The following is a 13,891-nucleotide window of genomic DNA, read 5'->3' as shown; positions in this document are numbered from 1 at the left end:
TTGTACTGAAGGGACCTAGCCTTGTTCCACCCCATGCTAAAGCTCTAAAATTGGGTCACCCAGCACAGCTATACTTGTAGCACACTGGATAAGGGCTTACAGTGATAGGGGAGAAACCTGACTCTCTCGTGCACACATGCATATGCCTTATTTATTTTTATATATAAATGATTTTAAAATAGCTCCCTTAGCATGACTCCCTGGCCTCTGTCCTTTCTTCCCAAAGCCTTCTACTGAACATTTTGGTTGAATTTTCCTTCTGCAGGGTCTGTTTTCATAATACTGATTAAGAATATCCCCTCATTCCTTCTATGTGGTTTCTATCCCCCCAATCCCTCTTTCACTCTCTGCATTTCCCCCTTCCTTTTCTCTCCTTCTTCCCGTCACCATCACCCCTTATTCCTCTTCCACCTATTCCTGCACCTCCCACCAACTCCTTACCATTCCTGTCCTGAGGCCTCCCCCACCATCTCATTTCACTCACATTTCTCCCTTCCACCCAAACCCTCCTCTTCCTTTGGCTCCAGCCTGCTTGTGTCTCCCTTCCCTTCCCTCCCCTCCCATCCCCTGCTCTCCCCCATCCTCTTCCATTCAGTTTCTTATATCACACCCATTACCTTGGTATCTCTGCGCCTTTCCAGAGGGGCACTAAGTGAGGGGTCTACCACACTGTCCTAAACTTTCTCCTCATTCTCCCCCCCCCACACACACACACTTTGGGGTGTCTCTGCCTCCTGAGGACTTTCTATTTCTCTTCTAGGATCCTTTGATCTTCCCACTGGGAGGCTCCCCTCTCCTTTTGCTCCCAGGGTGTTTCTCCCTCCCTGCCCCTGGGATGCGTGTCTCCCCACTCTTCTCCTCTTGTGACTTCTCCCTTATCTCCCCTCCCACCCACTCCCTTCCCTGAACCTTGGGGGTTGTAGCACCCCGACCCTTCTCAGCACACGCTGCCCCTGGCTTTCAGCCTCCACATTCTCTCCCAGGACCCCTCATGGAAATCTTGTACCCTACCACCGCCCAGCCCCCTCTGCCATCCCCCCCACCCCTTTGTGTCCAGGACCCCTAAGAATTAGCATCCTCTGCCACCAGCTGTCCTGCCACCCCCTTCGCTTCTAGCCACCACCGATCCCGCAACTTCCCTGCTCCCCCTGGGCTGTCCCTGTCCGCTGGCTCCTGCTCCTCAGACCCCACTGCTCCCCTTTCTCTTCTTTGATCGGAGCCCCCCTGCCCGCCATCTCCATCAGTCCTCAGTCCCATCTTAGCCTCCCCCGCTCCCATTCCGCTTCTCCTCCTCCCGCGTGTTTGGGTGAAATACACCAGCCTCAGGCTGGAAAGGCACTTGGCAAGGAGCTCGGGAATGAATGGCTCTGAAATTTGTAGAAAAGTTGTGTGCTTACTAGATTGAAAAAAAAAATTGCTTACTTGAATTTCCAAGCGCAAGACCTGCCTCCGAGATCAGCCCAATAAGAGCTGTCAGGGGAGGCTCCCAGCTCACTTTTCCACATCACTTCACAGTTACATCTGGCAGGCAGGCACATTGGAGCGCTCAGCCCCTGAATTAGTGGATTTATTTGGAATATCCCTGCTTTCCTGGCGATGTGCTGCTGCCGCTGATTTGTGCAAAGGGAGAAATTACTAACTGCACTTTACTATGCAGGCACAGAAACCTGAGAGTCTAAGTAACCAGCTTCTCCTCCAGCATCAGCAGCATCAAAAAGCATGAAAGAAATCCGGAGAAGCCTGCCCATTCAGACGGACTGGTTAATATTTTCCTCTCCCTGAAGTAGACCCTTTAAATCCATTTGTGAAGTGGTCTTCGCAAGACGTTTCCTGGGTCATTGAAAGAGTGAGTATCTGTTTTATTGTTAGCTAGTTATTTATTTCTCACTGGTAGAAGGTTTTCTCTCTATGGATTTGTCTTTGACTTGGTGCACCTTGCATACACTGTCACAGACACTGTCTGTTTCCTTATAAACAGATGCATTATTAGACTGAAGTGTAGTGGCTCATTAATTCGGATTCTTTGAAATTCCCTGATAATGGGATGCCAGGTTGGGTGTGTGGGTTTTGTTTTTAAGGTTCAGAAGGAGTTTTGTATCACAGTGAGCTGTTCACTGGGCTGGAGAGCCCGTTTCTTCTCCGTGTTTTTTTTTTTTTTTTTTTTTAGTACAATAAATCTCTGGACTGTTGTACTGTGGTGAATAGATGCAGGGCTGCATTCATGCATTGAAGTAGATTGCACTTTTCGTGCTGAGAATAAAAATCAGCCACCAGCCAGATATGTAAATGGTGGAGGTGGAGGCTGGTAGAATCATAAGGGGGGGGGGGATTTTCCCCTATTTATCACTGCCGAACCCGTGGTTCCCCCAAACCTCTCAAATAAAGCCATGGATGGAATTGGACTGATTTATCCTTCTCCCCCTTTCAGAAAGGAAAGTCTCCCGTCAGTTCTGCTCTATCTTTCTCTAAGCTGGGGTGGCAAGGACGCGTTAGCTATAAGTAGCCAAGAGAGCCATCCCTTTCCCATAAGTTGTTTTCTTTCCCTGTCCTTGTTGACTAAATAGTGAATGAACCCGGCTGAAACTTAGGAGAGGGCGCAAACCCCTTAGCTCCAGTTGCTTGTTAGTTGCATCATTACGGTGGCTTCTAGAGAAGAATGCAGGACTGTCGACCCCTAACGCGGGCTGTTCCACTATGCGTTTCATCCTCTGGCTGAGAAAGGCAAGAGGAATAGCATGTTCTTACATTCTGCTTGGTGGTAACATCCCAACCGGGAGACCCAAGCTGTCAGATAGCATCCCTGCTAGCTTGTATCAGATCTGCAAGAATATTGTGTTCAGCTGTGGAGCATAGAAGGCACCGGATCAGGCTATAGCACTGCAATGCTTCAGTATAGAAAACCCATGGCAATTTCTCGGTGGATAATATAGAGGAGATTAACTCAAGTCCTTTTTTAGGCATTGGCTACCACCATGAAGATGCCACCACTTAACACAAGCAGGGATTCCTTTGTGATTGATGGCCATTCAGTCATGTCTAGACCCTTTCTCAATTTAAACAGTTTACGTTAAGTACCAGACTAAACGGCATTGAATCTATCCAAACTGGCACATAATAGCATTATAAAACAGGGCTCTGGTTACCAACAGGTATCAAACGCTCCATGCTCCTGCTACCCCCAATCCCCCTCCCCAAATCTTCTGTACTTCTCCCTTCCTCTGAATATAAGAATGTAAACTTTAATAAAAGCTGACACGTTTAAACAGCCAACTTGATGAGCTCATCAATGACTAGCCATTTGTCTTCATGGGCATCATTGCCAGATGTTTCCTTGGACTGCTGAACGTAAGAAATCAAATAACATTAACTGTCTATTGTTTTCAAATCTACAACATTAGTGTTTAATAGAAAGCCGGCTAACAGCTGCTCACTTCAGTTTCAATTAAAGAATATAGCTGATAAGTAACAAAGCTATAGATAAAGAATCCTCTTAACTTTACTCATCCTCTTTTGTAAATTCCTGAGGAGTTTCTTTGCAATAAGGATCAAGAGAAATATGTGATACTTCCATATGATTGCAATCTGAAGATATTTCTCTACAGTCCATTGTTAGGAACAAGATGATATTTCACAATTGGTTTCTTAGGAAATGTAGGTTTACTGAAAATATTAAAAAAGCAAATAAATAAAAACAAGCAAATGATCCTAATGTACTTTTTCAGCTGTCTTAATCAAAGAGAAATGATCAAAATGTCTAAATGCATTGATGGTATTTTCCACACATGTTAAAACATTACTCATCAAATCCACAAATATAAAATCTGATAATATTAAAACCCCAAAGCTCTCTACAGTGTAACCCTCCTGGCCTAATTGTGTGACCATTTCAACCTCAAAGCTGTATGAGGGGAACTGATTCTTATATAATATTCTAGTCTAGGGTTTTCCATCCATTCAACCTTGCAGTTGTGCCTCACTGAATGCAGAATTACCCATAATCTTCCCCTCTAAATTCTGCTGTTTGCTTTTTAATATTGCTATTTATTGAAGCAATTTTCAATCTTTCTGCAATACTTATTTTATAATATCATAGGCTTTGAAGGATTTCAGTTTCTATTGCTGTTTGTAAGTTGAGGGCCTCTTGCAGCAGAGGCTATGCTACCTGGAAGCTGTATTTTGTGGGCATAGGTACATTATGATATACGGGTGAATAATTTATTGTTAATTGAAATGTGGTGTTAGTCACAAAAAGCTACTTGCGAGGTTTCTTATCTTTATAAAAAGTCATTAAATAAAATAATATGTTTGGGCTGCTTAACAAATGTTGATGCTGTTTATATGACATTCATTAAAGCATCTTTCATTTAAAAAAATAAAAAGCTTTATAGCACTATGGGAGGGCATCCTCCGCAGATCACTTCAGTCGTGCCAGCCCATACTCACTATCCCTTCCAAAAAGCTTATAAGAGGGTGTCCACGGTCACAGACCAGATATAAATTTGCTTATTACTTTTAGAGATGGTTTCTAGAGAAGCTCTGTCTCTTTTTCACCACACAATTGTCAATTCTCTAGTAAAGATATTGATTCCTGAAGGTCTCAGTGCCCTATGTACTTTGCCTGGGACTTTTTAGTCAGAGGTTGGAATTAAGGGCCTGGGGCTCACCCATATGACTCCTGATATATACAAATAAGTAAAGACCTTGTACTATTACTTCAGCTAACAGTAAAATTGTTTTATTTCCCATCATGAACACAGGGCGGGGGGAAGGATATGATATATATATATACAGAGAGAGAGAGAGAGAGAGAGAGAGATCTATATATAGATATTTATGAACAAGAATGGATCTTTGACAAGAGACAGAGTCAACACAAAGTGCATATTGAAAGCACATGGTGCTGCAAATCTTTAACAGTTATGACAAGATAGAGTATCTATAAACAATACTTATAAGAAAGCAACTCCTAATGCTACATAATATAAATGTTAATGTCTACTCACAGCATTTTGTATAACCAACCATATATTATTATATATACAAACCACATGTATATTGTATTGCATTTTCCATTTTAAAGCTGCCTCATTGTAACACCATAAAAAGGCTGACCTTTTGGACTAACTTTTAATAATAACAATTGTGTGCACCTTGATTATATCTGCATTTCAGAAAACCATATAAGACTTTGTGAGCTGTGAGTTTAAAAATAACACAAATCAAATTTTACCGGTGGGAGGAGAACTCTAAGACTTTTGCGTTGAAATATTTTAAGCATCATTGCTACCATAAGTCTGCATCAATAGAATTCAATTAGATGATGTAAACTCAACATTTTTTCTTAGCCTTGTTGCCATAGAAAAAGTGGTACACTTCATAGCTTTCTAAACATAACTATTTGAGAAAATTTACCCTTTTAGAAATTGAACAGAAGTGCCAATACAGTTTACATTTTCAATTATTTCCCCCAGTTCTTGAACACTTTCATTAAATTTCTTAGTTTGATAAATCAAGTAAACAGCACCAGCACAGTGGCATTTCAACTACAGATGCAATTTTAACTTTTCAGGATTTCTCTCTGAAAATGCAGTGGGAGCAGATGACATCTGAAAGTGGAAAGAAGAGCTGACATGGAAAGGTGCCCTCAGAATTAGTTTACTAGCAGCTGACTCCAAGGAGAGGACCAATTCCTGCTTGCCTTACTCGTGAGTAGTCCATTACTATCAATTACCGTTTGATGGCAATGGTACTACTTGAGGAACTGGTCCAACAAGGTGCTAATTACTATTTATTACTACTGTAGCCTACTGGAGTTAGGATGTTCAGCATCTTGGTGGGTTGGGCTCAGAATGAATAAAATGAGCAGGATTTGGCTCAGGATATGCAAAACCTATGTATTGCTTTTCCTGAGGAGCCTCCACTGCATGTATGGGTGTCTAAAGCCAACTTTCCCCCCGAAAAATGTTAAACATGCCTAGGGGGAAAATGCCTCTCAGTATGTTTTGTTCAGGCTTCTATTCCTAGTAGAAGCATCTGTGTATTTTGTTAAAAATAGTATGTCAGAAATTTTTAGTTCACCAGCTTGCTTGTAGTTTTCAAACGTAGTGGTGTGTATTAAATCCAAACAGGTTAATTCTAAGAGACGCTAAACAGCCTACTTTAAGGAACTCAGCTTGCAGTTTAAATCCATTTGTAATCACTTTCTCTTTGCTATCACTAATGTTTAATCATACAAACATATATGTATAAACTAAATGCTAATGTGCTAAGCAAATTGTGTACTTCTAAAAGAAGAATGCAATTCATTAGTTTTGCAGGCAAATACACATTTCTGACAGTGAACATCAGTATTATGGATTGAATATATCTGCTTATTATTTCCTTTCATTTAACCAAATAATCATTGGACCTTAATTTCTACCCTGACTGAACTTTGAAATGAGTCATATAAAGCCAGTGACCCTGTGGTCTTTAATCTTGGGGAGTATGCTTCAAATATATCCAATAGGAAGAAATTTAGTTCAGCCTGGCAAATGCAAATGTCAAAAATAAATATAGGGCCTGATTCTACTGCCATTAAAGTCAATGAGAAAATTTCCACTGACTTCAGTGGTGCAGAATCAAGATCTTAAATCCTAATTTCATATGGTGCAGTTAGAGGATATTAACCAAACCTTAGCATAACTACCATAATTACTGTATACTGTCGGCAAAACCCGGCAATGTTTCCTTTTCTGTATAGATTTTCATTTTTTTGGCATTTATTTCAAGGGAAGCTTCATACATATGCAGTCTTTAAACCATAAAGACCAAGGGTTATTTTAGTCACATTTCAGGTTGATACAAAAGAAGGTTATTTATGCTACTTTGCTTAATTGTGCACAATAGATGACATTCTCTAAAGAAAATCAAGGAAAGAACAATAATAGTTTCTGTCGTATGTCGATGGATTACTGAAAAAGAATGAGAAAACATATTTATGGCCTCCATTAATATTTAAACAATTTTCAATAAGAACAGGATAAGCACGTCTCAGTTGCTGAACATCTGATGATAAATGATGCCCTAGACAGAGGATGGTTAACACCTAATTCTCAGTTACAGGCCAATCTGTTTGCCTTTTAAGAGCTCTCAATATGGTATGCACAACTTGCATTTTCCCCTCTCACTTTTAAAAGTGTTTTAGGTCTTTCGAATTATGTAATACACCCTCATAAAAATTAGCATTGGTCTGAGAGATGAGATTGGCACCGGCTAGCACTATTAAATCTATATGTAGTCTAGAATTCTATTTCGGTGGAAGGAAAAGTGCTTTAATCACCGGACTGCAGAAAATTAAAAATTGAGTTCAGTCATATTCTTCCCTTTACTGTATAAACAAACTGAGGCAGATGTGACCATATTGCATTTCAGTGTTATAATCTGCTAGACTGTTTTGGTGGTTCAAATGGAATATGACATTTCTCCTTCTCTCTGTTTTGAGCTGGCACCATCAGCTTCTCAGCAAGGCAATGTGGAGGTGAACTGATGCTCTGACACAGATCAGTGGGAAATCTGACCCTCATGCTCTGGCAAATAATCTTTTTTTTTAAAGCTAGGTGTGACATTCTAAAAGGCATAAACGTGGCACATGCTTTACAGTATCTGTTTACTTTAATGCATAGTTTCTTTAATATTTATATTACATGAAGGAGCAAGAATGATATAAATAGTCATTTCATTGGAAATGAAGTACGATCAAGCAAGTTGTATTACTGAGCTTGTAAACTCTGTGGGGAAGGAGCTGTCTTTGTTTGAATAGTGCCTAGCACAGTAGGATCCTGGGCCATGTGTGGGGGTTCTAGGCACTATTGAAATGCAAATAATACATTAGGAAAACATGAATAGTTTTGAAGTGCTAAGAACAATACAAAATTAACTGATTTTGATGAGGCATTTAGGGGCTAGTTCTGGGAGATGATGCGCACTTCTATGTATCAGTGGGAGTCCTGATACTCACGTGCTTAAAGTTCACACTTGCTGAATTGGAGCCTATGGCTTTGGCAAAGGATTCAAATAATAGTCCCAGTAATATATTATATAGGACAGGATCATCGTATCAATTAGAGATAGGGAATAACTCCTAGATCCCAAGCTGATTCTACCCCTCCCCTTCTTCAAAGGCAAACTATAGGTTCCTTCAGAAGGGGTTTTCTGAATGTAAACATTTGGAAGAATTATGCAAACAAGAAGAGTTCGAGTTGTGTGTCGATATCACAGGTCTTCACATTATGCAACTAAGTGAATAACAATGGATAGTTTGCTATGATGTTGTCATTGGCTTGGAATAGGTAAGTTTGATTTATTGAGTTATAGAGTTTAAGGACAGAAGGGAGCACTAGATCATCTAGTATGACCTTCTGTATGTCACAGGACATCTACACTATCCAGCACCTGCCTACTAAACCCAACAACTGAAATTAGACTGAAGTATTACAGCCCACAAGAGATTAGACTGTTATATGCCACAGGCATGGCATAGGAGGGACTGAGGTGCACCAGTGCCTGAAGTCCCCACAATGGCAGGGAAATGATAAAGTGTATCATTCTCCTTTCATCCTGACTCATCAGTGAGATGTGGAATGACCTGATTCCTGGAGAAGCCTCCTCTCCCCACCAGAGCACTGACTGTATGTTTTCTCACTGAGGAAAAAGAGGAAGGGAAAGTGAGGCAGACAAATGGTGTAGATTATGAATGTCCCAGACATTAGTTTTATTTATTTTTTTGAAAGAACAAGGTGGCATTATTTTAGGCAGTTGTAAGCTTGTAGGCTGTTGAATAACCACGTCCTCCAACGTTTAAAAAAAAAAAAAAAACCTCCAGAGGCTATCCTAAAGAAACGATTGTTTGTGCGTACGTGTGTGCATGGGCATGTCTCTCTATGTGCATGCATGTGTAAATTCTACCTACAATATAGTGGAAGGAAAGTCTGAAGAACTTTTGTGCTTAAAATGCTCCTTTGTATAAGAACTGGGAGAATTGTTCACCTCTTCTAGCTATAAAAAAGCTGCAGTGCATGACTAAGCTTAAAAATTAAGGTAGCATATCCTTACACTCCCACTGAGAGTGTTAGTGTGTGCGTGGGACAGAGCAGTTAAGAAGAAAGCTTTAACACGGTGTCTCTTGGCCTGACATCAAAATAAGTAGTTCTTTTTAGTCTTGCTTTGTTTCAGTTTTTGATGCAAACGTGAATGGGAGCAAATTGCCACTGACAATATAAAACAGTAAACTTGGACAAATGATTTGCATATATATTTGACCAGATTCTCTCCTCCCTTATGACACTGCTTTGCAATATTCTGTGTAGCTGGCCATGGGAGGGTCACACTATTGGAAGATGGATTCTATTATTTATCATTATTCTTCATTACTTATGCAGTGGCAAAAAGCACACTGAGCTGAACACAAGACTTTGCCCCTAGGAGCTTACAATCAAATTTCAGATACAATGCAATCACTGAGAGCAGCAAAGAGCATGGGGGATGTGTGATGAGGATGCTCCAATTTTACTGGCATAGTCAGTTTTTGTGTCTTGATGGTTCTGTTAAAGCTATTTATTTTTCTGGGTTTTTCAACGGCAAATTATCATGCTGAATATTGTAGGACAGCTCATGTGAGCAAGGATTACCCACATGAATGAGGAGTGGAGTAGAAAACTTCAGGGTTTACTGAGCTGCCAGGAAAGGATTAGCAGAGAAAGATTCTGCTTCCCACAGTGGGAAGGGTCTGCATCATGTTGCTGCCATTACTGGGGAACCCTGTTAGAACCCTGAAAAAAATGGACTAGGAAGTATGGGTGGAAGTGTTGCAGTGTAACCAATACCTGCAGTGGCAAATGTAAAACTAAAAAGGATTGAGTTTAAAGAACAGATAGAAAAGTGTGAAGCCAAAGAAGACAGGAATGATATTCTAGCTACTGTGGAAAGTAAGTAAGAAAGTAAGAAAAGAAAAATAAATGAATAAATGGTGAGGAAGAAGAGGCTTCCAGATGTTGACAAAGGAGGCACTGCAAGGTACAAAAGTGTCTATGTTGGCTATTTAAAAAAAAAGGGGGCGGTTGCAGATTTTGTACCCATGTAGACGGCATGTTTAGTTTCTGATCATGGGCCAAGGGAACATCAAGATAATGGGAAGAAAGGGTCATTGTTGATGAGTATGTTCCAAATAAAGGAAGCCAATCCGAGGATATTAGTTATTGTAAAAGGCTTCTGATTAACTGTCCTGATGTGTTTTCCTAACTTGAGTGAAAGTTGTCATCTAAAGCTCTACCTGTCCAGCAGGAAGGAAGGATCTTTAATTTATTTATAGAAGGGACTCAAGGTTGTTTAATGGAATTTTCCCTGCAGGGCAAGAACTCCCATGTGAGTCTGATGGAACTTTGAGACTTCAGGAGTGTATACAATACAAAGAACGCCATGCTCAAGTCAACTAGTGCTAACCAAAGCTTTAAATGACTTGGGGAACATACATCTCGCTAGTTCTGTGCTGCCTACGTTTAATGCACATTTGCCTGTATTGAATCAGGGTGCCAAGGTGGAGTATATGAATGGCACATAATAGACTGGTCTGCTGTGGCCTGTAGTATTTTGGTCTAATTTCAGTTGTTGGGCTTGGTGTGCAGGTGCTAGGTGGTGTTGGTATCCTGTGGATATAGAGAGGGCCAGACTAAGTGATCTGATGTCCCTTCTGGCCTTTAGCTCTGACTCTACACTACCTAAACATCTTTACTGGATCTTTGATGCTGTTATGTCCCATCTCTCTCACCATGTTATTGGTATTTTATATCACAGTCTTCCCAGTGCACGATGAAAGGATAATGTCCTGTCCATTCTGACAGACTGTTTTAATGTATGCTGAAGTATCTGAAAAAATCCTACTTTAGACAAATATATATCTCACACTTTTAATTGTCTGGCATTTCCAGTGTAATTTATTTAAATAAATCAATACTGCTAGATTTTTAACGTAACTGAACCAATCATTTAAAAATTGACAAAATCCTCCTTAATGAAACGGTGAGGTCAGAGGACTTATCTGTAGTTTGTAATCACAATGATCAACAAGGCAGCAATGAATGCAGAATGAAATTAGAAGTGGATTGCCCTGAAGATGCAGCAGTTTGCAAGAGGATCCTCAACATTTCCTAATGTGAAGAAACTCTAGAGAGGCTGTAAAATCTCCTTGACTGGAGATCATGGTGTAAATCAATGCACTAGCTATATAATAAAGTGGATTACTTGGCCAGAAAGACATTCTGTGGTTTGACAAATCTAAAAATAAATTGATTTTTCAAGCTTTTATGACCTTACTCCATTTTCTTTCTTAGTAAGCAGTTTGTGTTAACAATTTTTACTAACTTTATTAATCTTTATAACAGTTCTATTGCATTCCATCATCTCTCTAGTACCTTTTAAAAGTTACAATATGATTGCAGAATAGCCATAATGAAAATAGTACTGGTTGTTACCAATTCGTCAGCTGCCAAATAACCATAACCCACAGGTATGTTATACAAAAGATGAGAATTAAAGTAATTATATAGTGAACTTAATATCATTGCTTATTGCCATACTTATTCTATTCCCCCACAAAGTCAATGGGACTACTTGTCTCAATTGACTAGGATTTGGCCCTTAAAGTAATTGTAATGTAACATCTGGAAATGATATTACACTGTTTATAATGCTGCAACATAATTCCAACAAGTGGTGCTTGCTGGGGGGGGCATCACCTAATTTGTAAACTCAGCATGGTTGTAAGCTCTTTGTTCTGTGTTTGTACAGCACCTAGCACAATGGGACTTTGGTCCATGCCGGGGACTCCTTGGTTCTGCCAGATTCCAAACAATAATCATGGTTTGGTGCTGCCTGTCCAAAAGCATATCAACACATACAGCAGGGAGATCCTGTTACAGAAAACAAACTATTCAGCTTAACCTGTGATTTGATTCTCTATAGGTTTTGCTCTGGGAAACCAACCATTTTACAAATATTTGATTAAACTTTGATTAGCTGAAACTGTTATCCAGAACACTCTGTTATCTGAAAAAGGGTCACATCTCCCTAGCTCTATTTGTTATATTTAAAATCCCTTTATTTTACCCAAAATCTGGACTCCTAGACTGTTTAAAATAATCATCCCCACCCTCATCTCGCAGGGCCATTCAGAGAACCAAGAGAATACATACTCTCAGGCAAAAAGCTTTATTGAATTAGAATTAGGGTTGTAAGTAAATACCTATCAGACATGGAACCTAAAAAGAACATTGTGGCTTTTGAGAAAACTGCAAACATTAATGTTACACTTTCACAAACAAACCAAATCATTGGAAATAATGGACATAACAGTTTAAGGGCCAGATTCTGTTCCTGCTGTAGGGATTTTGTGCTGTCCTGATGGCACAAAGTAGCTGGAGAGCCTGCAGATCTGGCCTCATGAGGGGATCCTCAGATGGCAGAGAGAAGCTCCACACCACTTCCTTAGGCCCTGGTACACACTGAGTATCAAGGAAAAGGGGAGCATGGCTGCAGTGTCTCTATTTCACAGCAACAGAGGGTCCTGTGGCACCTTTAAGACTAACAGATGTATTGGAGCATAAGCTTTCGCGGGTGAATGCCCACTTCGTCGGATGCATCTATTTCACAGCAATCTCTGACCACAAAATAGCTTCCTGTGCAGTGTGCAGCCAGGAATAAATTAGAACAACTTAACTTAGGGTACGTCTACACTTACCTCCGGGTCCGACGGCAGGCAATCGATGTTCTGGGATCGATTTATCGCGTCTTGTCTAGACGCGATAAATCGATCCCAGATCGATCCCGGAAGTGCTCGCCGTCGACGCCGGTACTCCAGCTCGGCGAGAGGAGTACGCGGCATCGACGGGGGAGCCTGCCTGCAGCGTCTGGACCCGCGGTAAGTTCGGACTAAGGTACTTAGAATTCAGCTACGTTATTAACGTAGCTGAATTTGCGTACCTTAGTCCGAAGTGGGGGGGTAGTGTGGACCAGGCCTTAGAGACTGCGGCAGTCTCTGGCTGGTGCCAGAACTGGAGAAACAAAGTTTTTTCCCCTTCCTGACCAGAAGGGACCACCTGTCTGTCAAATGCACCAATAGCAGTCATGGGGACAGGGAAAGTGCCATAGTACCGCTCCATAATACATCCTGCACATGGAATGCAGCAACTAGAGTGGCAAGAACAACCCATTTTCACAACTGCCCAGGACTCTGGAGACAGCGCCATTCTCTGTGTGTTGGTCAAAGGCCTCTCCCTTAAAACAGGCCTAGGCCCCTCAGCTCCAGGTGGATTGACTTACTACTGGCAAAGTCAGAGTAATGAGTTCAAATGAGGCTTGCAGTGAAGGGTTCCAGAAGATCAGCCTTCATTGTGGAGATACTAATGAGTCTTCTTCATTGTGAACTGTGCATATTCACATGCATAACCATGCTAAAAGCAAAAATCTGTGCAGTTAAGAGTGGGATTTGTTCTGTAGCCTGCAATGCCTAACACTTGCTGCAACTTTCCTTTCTCACTGGTGCTGGAGAACTTATTGCACATTTATGATCACAGTGCTCAAGTTAACTGTGTTTTTTGCCAGGTTGTTTTACTGAGTTAGGTTTAATGAAACGTGTTATGTGAACGTTGTTGCTGCTGTTTTTGTTTGCTTGAAGTATTGCTGAAGCCTCTCCCATGGAGCTACACTGAGATCGGATCCAATCATGGCTAAAGAATCTTGATGTATTAGCAATGGCTAGATGGGATTTAATCCGGCTGTACTGCGTGAAAAGTAATGGATCTGAGCTTCCTGTATTTCTTTTAATATACATCTAAGCGAATTTAGTTTTTGCAGATTG

The sequence above is a fragment of the Emys orbicularis genome, chromosome 14, assembly GCF_028017835.1.
Source record: "Emys orbicularis isolate rEmyOrb1 chromosome 14, rEmyOrb1.hap1, whole genome shotgun sequence".
Classification (NCBI taxonomy): domain Eukaryota; kingdom Metazoa; phylum Chordata; order Testudines; family Emydidae; genus Emys; species Emys orbicularis.
This window is presented reverse-complemented; position numbering follows the sequence as displayed.